This window comes from Sitophilus oryzae, unplaced genomic scaffold, assembly GCF_002938485.1.
Source record: "Sitophilus oryzae breed Bouriz unplaced genomic scaffold, Soryzae_2.0 scaffold_165_pilon_pilon, whole genome shotgun sequence".
NCBI classification, from domain to species: Eukaryota; Metazoa; Arthropoda; class Insecta; order Coleoptera; family Curculionidae; genus Sitophilus; species Sitophilus oryzae.
This window is the reverse complement of record NW_022146347.1, coordinates 3125785-3143278: the sequence shown is the minus strand read 5'-3', so window position 1 is coordinate 3143278 and position 17494 is coordinate 3125785. Positions and strand designations below refer to the sequence as shown.

Genomic DNA, 17494 nt, shown 5'->3' with positions numbered 1-17494 from the left:
AAACGGATCGTGGCTATCTTGATCGGTTTCGAAGCTACAGGGGGATTCTCAAATTTTGTACTTTTTGAAGATGTTCGATAGTTTGTTTATTTCAGCAACCACGGAAAAATGAATTATACATTCTAAAGGCACTTTTCTGTGTAGAATGCAGTGGCGTAGTCAGACTTTTTTCGAAAAAAAATATTTTTTGAGATATTAACTATACTTATGTTTTTTTTAAATAGAACCCCTTGTATATTTTTAAATTTTCTTGTTGAGCTTGGCATGGGCTTCTCGAAAATATATAACACTATATTTATTTTCACTATTAACCTCAACATTTCAAATTTTTCTTAAAATATCCACTTAGTAGATAGTAGGCCGCACCGAGTAACACAGTAAACGGTTGTCATGGTGATCGGAACATACCTTTGATGGATGCGGGACATTTCATTTCAACATATTGAAGTGTGTGCATTTTAAATAATAAGAAAATGAGTAAATTTGAAAATTTTGAGAAATAAATATGTTTGGTATAGAAATTTTATATTGAGTCTAACAAACATTGAGCAAATGGCAGCTGATTTATATTTTGAGCAGTATCCAGAGCACGAGCTCCAGATCCCCTAAAGAGCTCCTAAAAACCCAGCCATTTTTAAAAGGTTAGAAGATAGTTTAATCAATTTTGGATCTTTTAAAAACCGCGTCTGAAAAATTATCAGAAAGAAGATGAATAAAATCAATATATTAATGTCCTCGGAGCCGTAACACTAGATCCAACAACATCAAGTAGAGCTATTGAAATGCTGTTAGAGGCGGCGTGCGGAGACGGTATCAACTCTGTCTAGATAATAATGGACAGTAGTCTGATCATTTAATGTAGTCTTTGTGTTTTTATTTGTTTTTATATTAACTGAGAAGCCCGATTGAAGTTTATATTAAAATATGTTTTTTTGTTTCTGTCACACTTATTTTTCATTTGCTTCGTATTGTTCAATTTTATTTAATTGCTAATTCATGTATTCGGCTCCGAGGACATTATTATCTTGATTTTCTTCATCTTGGTTTTTCTTCACGCGGTTTTTGAAAAGATCCAAAATTGATTAAACTATCTTCTAACCTTTTAAAAATGGCTGGGTTTGGTTGCTCGCGCTCTGGATACCGCTCAAAATATAAATCATCTGCCATTTGCTTATGTTTGTTAGACTCAATATAACATTTCTATACTAGACATATTATATTTCTCAAAATTTTCAAATTTACTCATTTTTTTATTATTTAAAATACACACACTTCAATTTGTTGAAATGAAATGTCCCACATCCATCAAAGGTATGTTCCGATCACCATGACAACCGTTTACTTTGTTACTCGGCACGGCCTACTATCTACTGGATATTTTAAGAAAAATTTGAAATGTTGAGGTTAATAGTGAAAATAAATATAGAGTCTTATATATTTCCGAGAAGCCCATGCCAAGCTCAACAAGAAAATTTAAAAATATACAAGGGGTTCTATTTAAAAAAAACATAAGTATAGTTAATATCTCAAAAAATATTATTTTCGAAAAAAGTCTGACTACGCCACTGCATTCTACACAGAAAAGTGCCTTTAGAATGTATAATTCATTTTTCCGTGGTTGCTGAAATAAACAAACTATCGAACATCTTCAAAAACTAGAAAATTTGAGAATCCCCCTGTAGCTTCGAAACCGATCAAGATAGCCACGATCCGTTAGCGCCATTGTAATTTTTTCAAAAAAAGAACCCGAGACTGCAGTATCAAAATTTGAATATTTCTCACGGTTTCCTAGATACCCTATAGAAACAACCAAAATGGTCCACCCTGTACAGGATGGTTAGGTTAGGTTAGGTCTGTTTTAACAGAGAAAACCTATTTCCTGACTAGATAGAGCAAAACCGACATAGATGTCATGGGCTCGATTTCTGAGACACGTTTAATGGCATAAACCGCCTGTTGATATTTTCACTGCCAACTGAGATACGGGGTCTTTTTGAATTTTTTACCATTTTGAAAATTGCCCATAACTTTTTTACTTCGCGGAATAATAAAATTCTGTAAAGACGTTCTAAAGGCACTTTTTTAAGCACAATCCAGTGGCGTAGTCAATTTTTTTCTCTACATGCTCTTTTTGTTAGAAATAATAAAAAATAGAATTATTTAAAGGGAAATCATAGTTGGCTATGACCTTAAAAAAATGCTGACGTTTAACCCTTTCCAATGATATGGTTATAGGTATTTACTTCTAATAATGAGAGAAATATTAGGGTTTTTTATCTTTGTATCGAGGCGGGCCTTGAGTTTGTTTTGACCTAGTTGCCTAATTATTTTTTATCGCAATTTAATATTCTATGTTATTATTTATCTGCAAAATTAAAGACTTTTGTAGACATATTTGCACACAGACTTTTGTAAACATTCTATATTAGTTTTACCAATTACAATTAAAACGCCATTAAATAGAGAATTTAGAGAGAATCTGGTTGGCACAAGGGGCCCCATATCTTGGCCTGCTAGATCCTTTAATTTAACTTTTTTCGACTATTTTATGGGGCAAATTAAAAGACCTTATATATAAGGGAAGAACCATTGGGACGAGAGAAGAATTGCAGAATGCTACTGGCAAGCTTTTGGACAGATATAAAAAAGTTATAGGTGATATTCAAAAAGGTAAAAAATCCAAAAAGACCCCGTATCTCAGTTGGCAGTGAAAATATCAACAGGCGGTTTATGCCATTAAACGTGTCTCAGAAATCGAGCCCATGACATCTATGTCGGTTTTGCTCTATCTAGTCAGGAAATAGGTTTTCTCTGTTAAAACAGACACATTTCGATCACCCTGTACAACGATATTAAATATTGAAACAAAGACAAATCTCGTGATTTTTACTATAAAAGTGAATAGCTTTATGAAATGACAATTTATTTAGGATTGAATTGACAATTGAAAATGACAATTGATTTTTTGGGGGGATGACTTTTTTAATTAACACATGAAAAATAATATGATAAAATCCATGAAAAATCATACACACTGTCTCCGGATTGTCTTTACAAGAGGAAAAACATTTTTATTATTGACATTTTGAGAAAAATGCATTCTTCATAAAAAGTTTCCCTTGTTTCATAATGGTTAATCCCTTTTAAACTTTTTTTACAAATTTCCATACTGTCGTAGAGAAAATTACTACAACCTAACCTAACCAAACTTTTTCTCCTACAAAATTCTGTGGTAATATAATTTCGTTTTCATTCTTTGATAGATTGTTATTGATAGAATTTAATTAACGTCATATTTTTTGCTGTTTTAAAATGTTAAAAATGCACAAAATTTATTGAGTTCAATGTTAAGGAAAGGGTGATAATAGTTATCGGAAAATGTAATACTTCAAGAACAGCAAAAATATGATGTTAATCAAAATTAATAATAACCATTAAGCATAAACGGGATTGACCATTTTAAGACTAGCAAAATATTTAATGAAGAATGTACTTTTCTCAAAATTATATTTAAAAAAGTTTTTAACGTATCCGTATTTTTTAGATCTTCATTGGAAGGTTGGCATTCACATGAATTTAAATATTTAACATTTCTTGCTACAAAATCATAAAATAATTTAATTTATAGCGATTTTTTAATATAAAACTCTCACATAGATAACAAAATTCATAAAACCAAAATGTCCAACATATTATTACATCAATCATGGTTATCTCTAAGAACACATTAAGCACTTAAACACATGCACCCGAAGTTCACTGCCCTGTTTTATTACTATCCTCTATCGAAATTGGGTCAACCCGACTTCCTAGCGGTTCAAATTAATCGTCAACTCACCGAGGCATGAAAAAAAAACAATGATTTTATAAAGGTACTTCAGCTTCCGAATGATTCAATTACAATTATGGAGCCTAATCATTGTTGCATTGTGAGTCGTTTATAGTCGTTTGAATGCAATGACCCCACGTGTGTTTGGATATATGCTACGCTAAAATAAGCGCAACATATGTTTTTGTTAAGCCACATGGGTCGTTTATATTACATGTTGCAAAAGGGTTGAGGAAACCCACCTAATTTGCAGCTTTACAAACTCGTTTTATGCACAACACAGAGAATGGATAGAAAACAGAGAACCAATTAGAATATTTGCTCAACACAATACATTAAAAAATACTCGTATACTAATCAGTAAAATGGCCAAACGTCATTATGACGGATAATCCGTTATACAGATGCGATGTTCGTCTTCTAGAGTTGTTAGTTTGAAGGTCCGTCCTTCAACATTGTACCTCCAAATGTCCGTCAATTACTGACTTCAATCAATTCAAAATTATGTTACCTGTTATCTTAGAAAAATTAACGAGTGGAAGCAAATTGATACTATAACAGATATAAAATGGATGCAGGTTTTCAGCATTTTTTTTGGAAGATATTTCGTACTTTAACCTACAATTTTTTTTAAGTTTGCAATAATTATACGGTAAAATAATTTCGGAAAAATACATAAAATAGTCCATTTTTTATTAAAATCCGGACAAATAAAACCTTTATAAAAACTGGACCCACGCTTCGCTAAACATATTAGCATCATCAACAACTAACTAAAACATTTAGTTTTAGTGGTGAAAGTTTTATTTAAGAAAATAACGAATTATTTTTAGAATAAATATTTAAAAAAGTAATTTCTCTAGTGAAATATAATAATTAAAAACGTAATTTTTTACTTCTAGGATAGGATTACTCTCGATGACGGTTATAACACTTAAAATGTTGAAGTATTTTGAGTTCGTAACGCAAATTTGTCTTCAAGTAAAGAGCTATTTAGAAATTTAAACTTATGGAATGTCAACCCAAGTGATTTTTTATATAAAATACTTAGTTATAAGTGTTTGTTTACTAATAGTAGTAATAAAACATTCGTCCCAGATATACAGATTACGTATAAGTTTGGTATGTATACAAAATTAATGTTTCAGTTTCTTAAAATTAAAAGGCAATATTTTATCCAATTCTATTTTCCCGGATTATTTCATTTTTAATAGAAAGAAGACCAACTAATAGTGTTTTATATTATGTAGTTTATATCCTTTTTTTAAAGTAAAAGTTTTTTTTTACTTTAGCTCAAAGTACTAATACAAACATTGTCAATGATCAGTGATCAGAGATCACTGATTCTATGATACACCGATGATTCGTATAGGTAATTAATTTTTCAGAAAACATTCATTTTCAATATTTTCTGCTAATACATATTAGGAACAAATAAAATACCAATTAAAAAAGTTTATTGTCCAAAGTTGAATTTGGTATCAAAAACTGTTTATTTTAAACAAAATGTGATTTTACACATTTGCTTTGAAGAAAAAAAAACTGGATATTTCGCCACTACAACAGAACTCTAAAAAATAACAAGTATTTTTTTGTAAAATGCCATGGCGAGAATCCAACCAGAAACCAGCTTGTCAGTGGCTTTTTACTTTTACTATAAACCGAATTTGCCTAATCAACAACAAACATAAATAAAATAAAAATGTTTAACGTTTTAGAGGGTATATCCCCCCCCCGTCGCCAAAATAAAAATAAAAAGAATAAAGTAATAACACATGATACAATGATACAAAGAAAACAAGGTATGATATTGCGCAGGTTGGTCACTACGTCACAGGTGACATCGACACCATTGGTCGGCACGCTCTGTACGCCATTTTAAAATCACAACTCAGACAGAGGACACAAAGGTACAGACAAAAAAGGTACAGACGTAAAAGTAGACAGTATAGACTTTTATTGTTCCCTTTACGGTATAGACCTTAGACGTTATTTGCATTTAATTTGTTTTCCAAAAAAAATTATTGATTTAACCTAGAGCATGTTCCCGGATTGTCTTTACAAGAGAAAAAGAACTTTGTTATTGTTGTTATTTTGAGAAAAATGCATTCTTCGTAAAAAAATTTGCTTGTTCTAAAATGGTTAATCCCGTTTATACCTTCCTAAATTTCCATACCGTTTTAGAGAGAATTAAACAAAAACATGAAAATATGGTTGAATTTTTCTGGTTGAAGTCCTAAAAATCAAAAGACGTTTCTATGGTAATATAATTTCGATTTCATTCTTTGATAGATGGCTATTAATTTTGATTAACGTCATATTTTTTTCTGTTGTTAAAGTATCACATTTTCCGATAACTATTATCACCCCTTCCTTTGTATTGATCTAAATAAGTTTTGTGCTTTTTTAACATTTTAAAACAGCAAAAGATATGACGTTAATTAAAACTCTATCAATAACAATCAGTCAAAGAATGAAAACGAAATTATATTACCATAGAAAGGGGTTTTGATTTTTAGGACTTGAAATTAAACTACATTTTCATGTCTTTTTAATTTTCCCTAAAACCGTATGGAAATTTAGAAAAGTATCAGGATTAAACCATTTTAGAACAAGCAAAATTTTTTGTGAAGAGAGAATTTTTCCCAAAATGTCAATAATAAAAAAGTTTTTCCTCTTGTAAAGACAATCCGGGGACATACTGTATGATATTGTGTCCTGCATAGCAATCATTCGTCATTTTTTCAATTGTTAAATCAATAATAATTGTTTCCAATAAAGTTGAAAACTAAAAATCAAGTTTTTTTTTTCATTTTAGGACAAACAAAGTACCAATACCAATACATGTGTCGCACCTGGTTCTAAGTCACACCGGTAATTCATTCACCCAATAAAAATACGATTAGAATAATTACTTTATACGTAATGGCCGTAAAACAACGCCGACCGGCCGCTATTTTGAAGGTAACGAAACCGGACACGAGGGCCTTTATCGGCAGAAGATAGCTGATGTCGTACCGATCGTTCCTCCTCTTCTTCTTTTTCTTAATGTATGCGTGTCTTCTGATCGTAAAAATCCGAAAAAACTGAAATTAAAGGTTTTCAACGACGGCCATTCGCAACGGCAAATCGAATTAGACGTTAAAAATATGTTTATAGAAGAGGAGCAATTGAGGTCGTTGGATGAATTTCCTCGGGCTGTTCGAAATTGTATTAAATTATTGAGGTATCAGTGTGGTTGAGATCACTATCAAGGAGCTAGATCGTTATTAACTATTTAAGTTCGTTAAGCAGTTCCAGTTTTATGAATTATTTTACGTATACATTGTTGTGTACCATACCATCGAAAAAAAACGGCGTCAAGACGGCTGGGGAACGACAATCGATGATCATTTTAGCGAGATCAAGCCCTACACATCATTACTTGGCCCGTACTATTCTTTATTTTTAATGGCGCTTGCTGCCAGTTGGCCTTAAGAGTCCATTTCACTAGTCTGAAAAAGTAGCAAAATAAGCGTTTGGCATTGTTTTATGTAAAATTGGCTAGGTATTTTTACACAAATGAAGAAGAAAATTAAAGATAAAGGATTATACTATATCCGTATTGTAGCACATTTTTAGACAACTTCTTTATCTTTAAGATTTTGGTCAAACATCAACAAAATATTCCTTATGTATGGACTAATTAATTTTCTCGAAAATAAAGACATTATTTAAAATTCTGTTACAATACGGAAATAAATTGAAGTTTTGTGATTACAGTGATATATAATTTATATAGTTTTGTAACAAATTGCTCGCTATTTTATGGCAAATGCTGAAGCTGTGCAAACCTTAATCAAGCCTTAATCAAAGCACGTGTATTTGGAATTTTGGGTGTGGCTTCACGACAGGATTGGGCTAAGCCTTAGGCAGATTTCTGAAATATAATACACATATATTTCCTTCGGCCACACACCTGCTTTACCCGACCCCTGAGGGCAACCCGAAAGTATATATAATAGCACAGTTTAAAGAATATATATTCTTTAAACTGTGGTAATAGACTCTTAAGAAGGTTGTAATTTATTTTTAAATGTGTTAAAATGTTTTTTACATGGTGTAAATCATATTTTTTTGGAAATAGACTTGTGTGTCTGAAAACGTTCTTTCTATAATTAGTGATCATTTTTGACAAGTTTTATGATAATTTTTAGGAAATGTCTAGAGACTGATCTCGCCAAAATTATCAGTTGTCATACTCCAGCCGTCTTTGACGCCGTTTTTTTAGATCATAGGTATTATAATCGACCAAATAATATCTATACTCAAATCTACAATATTTAACTATGTGTTTAATAAGTTATTCCATACATTAATTAAAGCGCGTGTCAAAGAAACGTCTAATTCCTGCCATAAGAAAGTTGGTTGTTTAGCAACAAAGCCAGTGAACTGTCAAGTTAATCTACAACCAACTAGCTGAAAAGTTAACTCTCTTGAGTTTCTGTATCAGTTATCTTAGGATTCCTAAATTTATACACGGAATTTTCTCCCTGTATATCACAGCAATATTTCGCGTTTCATGGTATGATTACATCCATTATAAAATCCCTATTGAGTTTGAAAAAAATCTTAAGTTTTGATTTATTTTGACGCTAGTGATAACAACTGATAAATATTTAATTTTTTTAAATTTATTGCCAATCAAATGAGCAAAATGTGAATAGCCAACTATTTCAATTCATCATCGTTGATCGCTTCGTTTAAAAATAACTTTACGCAAAAAATTAAACAACCTTTTAGCCGTACGCCACTGCATATCAATTAAATGACACCTATTCCCCCCAAACACTCGGTACTATTCAAATAAGCGGTGGTAAACGGCAGACGTCTGCAACCCGAATTATGTTCGCAATACGCCCTCTACCGTGGAGCGAGCGAACCTCTCGCCCTTAAGCCAAACCGCCACTTCACGCTCTAGTAATTCCTGGCTTCCTGCTACATAATAACAAGTCGAAAAAACCGTTGAAACGGTCTTTGCTGTTTCTTCGCTGCGATATGCCGTTTTAGTGAGGGGAAAGAAACAACTGGCATGTTTCTGTAGCTCCAGTTTTTCGTTAGTTGAAAGTAATTTCTTGAAATTGATACATACCATGAAATAATGTTTTTATTAGATATATTTTATTGATTACTAACCATAGATATAATATTTTTAAATACGTTATTGGATCGTTACGATGATGATAACATCAAATTTATTCAGCAATAACTTTTAGTTCAGGATTAATTCAAAGTAGACCAGTTTGATGTTGAAATTTGAACACCGGTTTTACGTATTGATGATAACCCTTTCTACAGTCGATATACCGGTGTTAACACCGATACGACATTATCATTATTATCAGATTTATTATGAATTTATTAATTAAGACTATTTCTTTTTTCCAAACCAAAACACCAGTGTAGTAGTCGAAACCATTATCGAGATTAGCATCGGTGTCGATATCAAAACCGGTGTCAAGATAACACACCGGAGTCGAGATCAATACCAGTGTCGCTGTTGACACCGGTACACCGGCACGGCACTGGAGAGCCCATATTTGGCCACCGGTGTCAGCCCAACATCAGTTTTAAACCGGTGACGGTGTTTGAAACAGGCCTAATTCCAAAGTATTACTTCGAATTATTTCAAAACCCACCAGAATCAATCCGAATGGATTAATCTTGAATTAACAAACAGAAGTACACCATAAACTAAAGCAAATATTAATAAATCAACATTAATAAAAATAGTACTACTAGTGCTACTACGCCTCCATAATTGTATAAAAAACTTCATTTCAAAAAATTTGAAAATATTGAGGATCTTACAAATCATCAATATAAAGTGGATCTAGGAAAATTGACCGAAGGAGACGATTGACAGAAATTAAAATTTCCCGAAATGTCAATTTTTGGTAAAAAATTGCTCTAATACAGGGACCTTTAATCAAAATACTTTAGGAAACAAAAATAAGTTAATTATAAATATATAAACAGTTATTATTTACATAAAAAAACGCACTTTCTTAACAGCACTTAAAAGACATAAAGGGCCATCTACTACCGCTTTCTCATTCAAAATATTCTAATAAAGTTGTGATGGTTTTTTACGGCTAGTAAGCTATTTTGTAAACTTCGCATTAAAAGAGGTTCTAAAAAGAACAATGTTCGATTGTTCGAACAAAGGTCTGTTAGTAAATATTTTTAAGCTTAAAGTATCACAACACTATTTATTTAGACCAAAAACTCGTAATACAAAAATAAAATGTCAAACCGAATGACAATATCAGGAAATAAATATATAAATAGGCAACTTGACATTTTTTACAGCAGAGCTACCACCTGAATCCCTAGCGGGAAATTTAAATTCCAGTTAGGTGCCGAATATGTTCATGGTTGGCAATAATGAATTTAAAAATCGCGTAAAAGTCCCGATTACGTAACTAAAAGTATCATATAGAATAGGTATACAATTATAATCACAATATAATATAGGTACGAATATACAAACAACATATTTCTTCACCCTAATCTTCTTGATACAAATAATTGTGTAGTAACAGTTTGTTTTCCCTTTTCACTGACTACAAATTCAACTACCATTATACGTGTTTTTTCGACATTCTGACAATGACAATGACCTAACAATTATTGCTAATTTCAGAAACTATTCCAATTCTATCGAGCTGTACTTACGCCACTGGTAATTTACTTTGCTTATAAAGTGGTAATGCCCTTTGCGTGAGTACAGTAATAGTAAAAAGAAATTGTCCCTACCAGCACACCACTTTTATTACATTAATATCCTAACAGAAAGGAAACGGCTGTCCAGAATAAATTTCCACGTCATTCTACACAGCGAATGAGTAATGAAAAAAGAACTTTATTAGGAAATTAAGTCAGAGAACCTTTATTTAAAACGTTTGTTAAGTACTGCAAATATAGTAATTACAATATTAATAAAATTTCTTTATTGATTATCAAGTAAACATAAGTCATATGCACCAACCCAACAACAGTGATTAGATCTAGCTTAATGCTATTTTATTTAACTAACAAGGAAAATATATATCAGCACCATTAAGTTATAAGTCATATAATATTAATATACCACTTCCTCCATATAGCCATTTAATAATAAAAAAAACAGATATCCCACACCAATCTATTTATTTTACTAAAAAAAGTTTCTAATATTTTTAGGTTAACTATGGATTAGTTTAAATATAAAGTTTTTAACCAGTTTTATTGGTTTATTTCAAAAATGACAGCTCATATTTCAATTTTATTGGTTTGACGGAACGGTAAACGACAAACGGACACCGATGCGTATGAACTCGCCTTTAGATTTTTGAGGCTTGTCAAGGTCTTGCCAAATTATAGGTTATAATTTTGTGCCAACTTATGTCAAAAAACATCTGCGTTTTGGAAGATGATGCATTTTGATTCGTCTTATTACATACGTGTGTTTTGTGTCTTTTGAAGTCAAAGTGAAGGAAAAATCGAGGGAAAATTAACTGTAGACCCAGATCATAGTTTATAGTCTAATACTCGCTGCCCAGGCAGAAAGTCTTATACACCAATGAAGTTACCATCAATAAAGTATTTGTATACCATCTCGTCGTAGATAAGTGCATATCGTATATTTGCTACAAGGATCGTACTAAACATATACTACTGGAGTAGCTGTAAAATATCGACATCACACTATAAGTAAATAATGGATTTTAGTACTACAGAAAAATAATGTAAAAGGTACTGGTTTAAAAAAATTAAGATTAAAGTTAATTAACCAACCTTTATTGTATAAAATTTGGTAAGTGTGGTATTATTAATAAAATAGTTTGCTTTATTTATGTTGTTTTATTTATTCCTGTGGAATATTACAAATTTGTATTTGTACATAAATTATATTGATAAATATAATAATAAATGCGGGAAGTTTCATGAAGCTTGAAGGTAAGAAATAGTGCTTTTTTATATTTTTTTGGTATGCGGTGTTTTGTTCTTGTTGGTTTTGTATTAACACATACTGTTTTTGGCTTCGGTGAACTATCCTGACACACGATTTTTCTTAGAAAATGAAGTTTATGTTACCTTAAAATGAACTTCTTGGATTCTTTGACTAAAATCTGATGCGGAAAAACGCGTTTCACATAAAAAATATTCTTAAAAATGTTGTTATTTGATTTTTATAGCAAATTCCAGGGCAAATTCCATAACCAATAATGAAAGAGTCGCGGACTTGTTTATATCCGTTTCTATGTTTACGCTGACAGTAGTGAAGGTCGAATTTTGACAAATATTGTGAATTGACTGATGATAATGGTTGTCAAATCAGCTAGTAAATTATCCGGAATTTCATGCATCTTTTTTGTTTACGGAAAAAAATTACGTCATAGGTTTTAAAATGTTTTTTTTTAATACGAATTAGATTAGTGTATCAAATTGGCTAAATTACCGCGCCGGTGAGACAATCTATAGTTATAGCTCTAGCAATGCAAACACGCTGTAAGCTGGAAGCCACCAAAGCAAAGAAAAGACGCTTATTCTTTGGTTTGTGTTTGGCTCGGGTTGAGTTGGTTTGGTATTGGCTGGTTTGATTTGGTTTTGTATGGGTTGGTTAGGGTTTGGTCGGGTTGGTTTGGGTTGGTTTGGCTGTTTTTTTTTCTCTTTTTATCTGTTTGATTGATATTTTGTTTCACTCTTCTGTTGTTTTTTTAGTTTTCCCATTGATACATTACCAACGCATTTTTATTATTAAAAATGGCTATTTTTTCAAAATAAAAATAAAAAACAGAAAAAGAAAATTCAGTGGAACTGGCAACATTGCTTTTCCTTTTGTCGCTGTCATGTTAATTCAAGCGTTAAATATGTGTCAAAAACTACTAAAATTAAATTAAAATATTTTATTTTATTTAAAATTACTACTAAAAATGGTTAATTTTTGATTAAAAAAAAGAAAAATGCAAAATTGGTGTGTCAGGATAGTTCACCGGACCCCTGTTTTTTTTTTAAATAAAATAACTCGATTATATTTTCAGTTTTATACAGTTTTTTTTCACAAAATTTTGAAGTAATCACTTATCAGTCAAATTTTGAATATATTAATTTCCTGCTATGCGTTCCAGTTGTACCCACTTATTTCTTTGTAAAATAAAATAAACTACTTTGAAATTAAAATGACAGACACATTTATCACTGTCAAGGATCTTGTCGTTGGACAGACTATACTAGACATTATAGAATAGAAATTCAACGAAAAATACTGGACATATTCAAATCTAGAAAGACACTAAAAAATATAGAGAACAAATAAAGGAGAAGTACTAAATCAATTTAAAATATCTACTTTAAAAAGTTGCCGGTATATTACTTATTTTGTTAGGTTAAAAACTGATATACTCGGTAATTATAACAGTTCCTTTTCAACGAAAATCAAAAAAATACCTTACGGGACATCTATTATTGCACTACGGACAATTTACTAGCGCAATTCTTATATAAATAACCGGTAGCAAAAAATAAAATTAAATAATCTATCTATTTTTATAAACAACCGTTAATTACGGTTTCTCATCTTAAATAGAGATGGTAACCGTATCGGTAGTATTAACTTCGATACATTCTATTAAAAATAATACTAATATACACTAAATGTACCGGAACAATCGAATTTAAAATAATATCCTACCTTCCCGGAATCAGTTAGGTAAGAAACTCCTTTTTATTCACATTAATAGCTAAAATTATCTAAAGCGTGTCCAGCGAAAGAAGGTACATCTCGACAGACGTCCACCAAAAATGACAGAAATAAAAAAGTTGCTTCTGAATTAAAATGTCAATCAAATGTCACTGATATATTCTCGCGTTGATGTTCAGCACATACGACACGGAGTATTGCAGCTAAATGATTAGATTTTTACAAATTGTAAGTTTTGGGTTCGTTGAAGGACTATTAGAGCTACAATTTAAAAATATTTTTACAAGATACAGAGTGTCCCATATAAATAAAAAATATCAAAGTTGTATTTTTTTAAATGGAACACCCTGTATATTATTACATTTTTAATTTCTACGATTGAATTAAAGCTAAATTTGATTACGGTTTATCGTACTTAAACCTTAGCGTTTTTGAAATATGTTCAATTTTGTGAAATTACAGTAAAAATTTCCAGGATTCATTTCTCCAAGGGTATTAAAATTTTTAACACTAAATATTTACTGAAGTTTATTTATTGATTAGTTAGTGTGTTGCAATAATAAAAATAATACTACCTCATACAGAGTGTCTAAAAAATTATTTTAAATAATTTCCAGCTTTAAACGGCAATATAACTTGTTTAACTTAAATGGAACATACTGTATATTTTAGAAAAATCAGATGCACAATTTAATTATTAGAACTATATCGACAATATTAGTATCTGTACTCTTTAAAAATTTGTTACATCTTTAAAAATAATCTAAAATGTCAATATTCCATGGGTATATTCATAAATGAGGTCTAAATTATAAGAAAATGCATTGAAGAGATAGCTAAAAGATGGTAGAGAACTTGAAGAGATAGCTAAAAGATGGTATAATGCAATTTGATAGACAATTAAATTGTGCATCTAATTCTCATAAAATATACAGGATGTTTGATTTAAATTAAACAAATTATTGCAGTTTAAAGCTAATAATTATTTAAAATACATTTTTAGACACTCTGTATAAGGTAGTATAATTTTTATTATTGCAACACAAAATTTAGTAAATAGAAATACTTCAGTACAATATTTGGTTTTAAAAACTTATATACGCTCAGAGAAATGAAGCATTAAAATTATTACTGTATTTGACAAAAACCTAAATATATCAAAAACGGTAAGATTAAAATGTGGTAAACCTTAATCAAATTTACCTTTATTTTAATGGTAGAAACTAAAAATGTAATAATATACAGGGTGGTCTATATAAAAAATACAACTTTGATATTTTTTATTTATTTGGGACACTTTGTATCTTGTGAAAATATTTTTATATTGTAGCTCTAACATCCTTCAACGAACCCAAAACTTACAATTTGCAAAAATCTTTTTTTAGTTTTAAAGTTTAGCTACAATACTCCGTGTCGTATGTGGTGAACAACCCTGTATTTATAAACAAAAATATTCGATTAAGTTGCAAATAGTTTACTTATCCTTACAGTCTCTCTACACATTCTACACATATTCACAATTTTTCAAAACAATACATTCAAAACTATATATAACTATGTATATTGAACTTACTTTGGTTAATTAGTAGTCATGCAAACTGCTACCTTTTAGTAGATTATTGCTATATCACCATACAAAACATTCGAATTTTTGTATTTGTTTCGAATAAAATATTGTCTCTATAAATATCGTTAAAAACTGAATCAATTTGAATGAGATCTCAGTATATAAAAATAACAAGTGAATTCCATTATCGACCATCTTAAAATAACATAATCCTTAAATGATAACAGTGATATTGCAGATTTTCTTAATTAATAGCTTAAATAACATCATAAACAAAATAAACAAATAACAGATTCGTCATTAGACTAAAAATACCATCAAAATTATGAAAAATAAAGCCCTGTTTACATATAACGTTGTCAGTTTTAACCTGTCAGTTAAAATAGAAGACCGTCTAAAAAACTTACGTCTGTTCTGTCATGTCGGTGGTTCTGTAGACGGCCTTCCTAGTTAAAAACTAGCGTATACATTGAAAGTTTAATCTGTGGTTTCATCAATAATAATTGTAGTATTGTATATAAAGAAGTTGAAAAGAAAAAAACATAGAATACAAAATTGTATTTATAGTTTAAATTTCATTTGTAAATACGCCAAACTAATTGTGAAAATAATATCGTTTGGTAATAATTTGTGAAACTACGCAAAAATATTATATTTATAAAAATCGCTGAATTATTGAAGATGCTATAATACAGGGTGTCCCAGAAATAAGTGCAAATATTTTAAGGGGTGGTAGATCTCGATAAAAGAAACATATTTTCTCGTTTTTCAAATAAGTCCAAAATAACGGAGTCATTTTACTTTGAAAATTTAAAAAAAAAATGATTTTTTGCTAAAATTTTGAGAACCACTGGATTTCTTTTCTTGTAAATTTAATGTAATACCTATGTTGCCATATTATCAAGAAATTATGTTTTTTAACTGAAAACTAAAAAAATCCATTTTTTTTTCAAAAAATTTCGAATTTTCAAATTTTTTTTTCGCGAAAAAAACCGCATAGGCGTGTTTCTGTGCTTGAACTATACTACCAGTTAAAATACTTGCACTTTTTTCTGGGACACCCTGTATAACCGTATTACTTTTTGTAAATTTACTGATAGAAAAAACGACAGTTTTTTGCAGGGGCGGAGCTTCCATTGATGCGGGTGATGTGTCGCATCCCTTCAAAATATTGTAATATGTTTTTATTTAAAAAAGTCGCCTGAGATCTCCTATAATAAATAAAAATTTTCAGTACATTTATTGAAATAATTAAATTAAATTTCAGTTATTTAATATGTGTATTGGTCGAGCTGTATAGATAACGCTAAGACCTACGCTAAATGCTAAAAATATCTGGACAGCGCCATGATGCTGTCGTCGTTGCATCTTGAAAGCCGCAGAGCGCGAGCCGGGGTCAGCGAACTTTCCGGCCGCGATTACGTCTCCCATTCGCTGTTTTAGTCTATGGGTGATGTGATTTTTTAAACACATCTGGTTCGCAGTGTAAGACAAAAAATATCATCGGCTGTCGCAATGACCGATTCTGAGTGCGGCTGTAAAATAGAGATAATATAGCAATCATCCTTCAGTTCTCTGGTGTATTCAGAAAAAATAAAAACTATCGAAGAAGGACCTCCAAAGCATATTTTGAATATTAATACTAAATTAAAATCGTGTATTCGTCATTTTAGTGAAAATGTTTACAAAAGTGAAGACTGGTTGATCACAACCACATTGTGAGGCACTCAATAAACTTTTTTGTTGGTCTTGTTTAATACATGGTATTTTTGTAGCTTCAAAATCAAAGACTTTAATAAAAAAAAACTTTATTCTGTTGGTAAAATAACACACAATGTACGTTTTGACTGAACATATAAAATTGACAGCTAATACGTTTTGTGCAGACAAGGCTTAACAGATGCAGAAAAAAAAGAAGGCAGAAAAAGAAAACAAAAGAAAAATATTCACCATCCATCTAGATAATAATAGGTAAGTACAAATTTTATTTGACGACATAACAATAATTGTTCTAAAAAAATGTACTCTGTGCAATCTAAAGTAATTGTAAAGGTAGCCTTTCAGAAATAATGTTATTGTTTTCAACCTCTCTAAATCCAAGTGTTTTCAACTTCTTTTATCTAAGATAATATAATATATCATTCTTGGGAAAGTTCGCGTTATTAGGAGATATAAAATAAATAGATAAGCCATTTTGTAAAACTAAACATAGGGGCAATATACCGATCTGGTCATCGAAACTGGTCTGGATTTTAATGTGTAAGACAATGAAGTAGATAGCTTAATGGAAAATTAAATGCATTAAAAAGAGATAAAAGTTAGATTTATACATTTCTTTTATGCGGTATTGCTGGATTTAGCATCACAATTTCAA

The 17494-nt window shown here is 30.5% G+C and overlaps 1 protein-coding gene across 6 annotated transcripts in view; it reads right to left on the bottom strand.

Moving 5' to 3' along the window:
- The window catches only part of LOC115880832 (E3 ubiquitin-protein ligase HECW2), a 261880-nt gene that overhangs the window by 83156 nt on the left and 161230 nt on the right, over nt 1-17494 (bottom strand). The window contains exon 1 of one of the 6 annotated variants that reach the window (XM_030898140.1): nt 15127-15259. The exons of the other annotated variants lie outside the window; for them this stretch is intronic. The gene's annotated coding sequence lies outside the window, so the exon portion shown is untranslated. Of the gene's footprint in view, nt 1-15126; nt 15260-17494 lie in introns of those variants that run through there. 6 annotated transcript variants of the gene reach the window in all.